This window comes from Arachis stenosperma, unplaced genomic scaffold (genome assembly GCF_014773155.1).
Source record: "Arachis stenosperma cultivar V10309 unplaced genomic scaffold, arast.V10309.gnm1.PFL2 arast.V10309.gnm1.Scaffold_100029, whole genome shotgun sequence".
NCBI classification, from domain to species: domain Eukaryota; kingdom Viridiplantae; phylum Streptophyta; class Magnoliopsida; order Fabales; family Fabaceae; genus Arachis; species Arachis stenosperma.
In genome coordinates this window covers 841,475-842,426 of record NW_026651371.1, presented here as the reverse complement: position 1 = coordinate 842,426, position 952 = coordinate 841,475, and the positions used below count along the sequence as shown (strand labels likewise).

The following is a 952-nucleotide window of genomic DNA, read 5'->3' as shown; positions in this document are numbered from 1 at the left end:
GAGGTAGTCTGCTTAGAATTCTCTGTCTGTTGCTGAGAAGATGATGGAAAAGGCTTGCCATTGCTAAACCTGTTTCTTCCACCATTATTGTTGTTGAAACCTTGTTGAGGTCTCTGTTGATCCTTCCATGAGAAATTTGGGTGATTTCTCCATGAAGAATTATAGGTGTTTCCATAGGGTTCTCTTAGGTAATTCACCTCTTCCATTGAAGGGTTCTCAGGATCATAAGCTTCTTCTTCAGATGAAGCATCCTTAGTACTGCTTGGTGCATTTTGCATTCCAGACAGACTTTGAGAAATCAAATTGACTTGTTGAGTCAATATCTTATTCTGAGCCAATATGGCATTCAGAGTGTCAATCTCAAGAACGCCTTTCTTCTGATTAGTCCCATTGTTCACAGGATTCCTTTCAGAAGTGTGCATGAATTGGTTATTTGCAACCATTTCAATTAGCTCTTGAGCCTCTGTAGGCGTCTTCTTCAGATGAAGAGATCCTCCAGCAGAGCTATCCAAAGATATCTTGGATAGTTCAGAGAGACCATCATAGAAAATACCTATGATGCTCCATTCAGAAAGCATGTCAGAAGGACATTTTCTGATTAATTATTTGTATCTTTCCCAAGCTTCATAGAGGGATTCTCCATCCTTCTGTCTGAAGGTTTGGACTTCCACTCTAAGCTTACTCAATTTTTGAGGTGGAAAGAACTTTGCCAAGAAGGCATTGACTAGCTTTTCCCATGAGTTCAGGCTTTCTTTAGGTTGTGAGTCCAACCATGTTCTAGCTCTGTCTCTTACAGCAAAAGGGAATAGCATTAGTCTGTAGACTTTAGGGTCAACCCCATTAGTCTTGACAGTGTCACAGATTTGCAAGAATTCAGCTAAGAACTGATGAGGATCTTCCAATGGAAGTCCATGGAACTTGCAATTCTGTTGCATTAGAGAAACTAATTGAG

General features: G+C 40.2%; 1 non-coding gene across 1 annotated transcript; it reads left to right on the top strand.

Moving 5' to 3' along the window:
- The first annotated feature begins 572 nt into the window (after positions 1-572).
- LOC130960003 (small nucleolar RNA R71) lies at positions 573-680 on the top strand. The gene has a single exon (XR_009078969.1). It is a non-coding gene; the product is annotated as a small nucleolar RNA R71 (small nucleolar RNA).
- Positions 681-952: the final 272 nt, after the last annotated feature.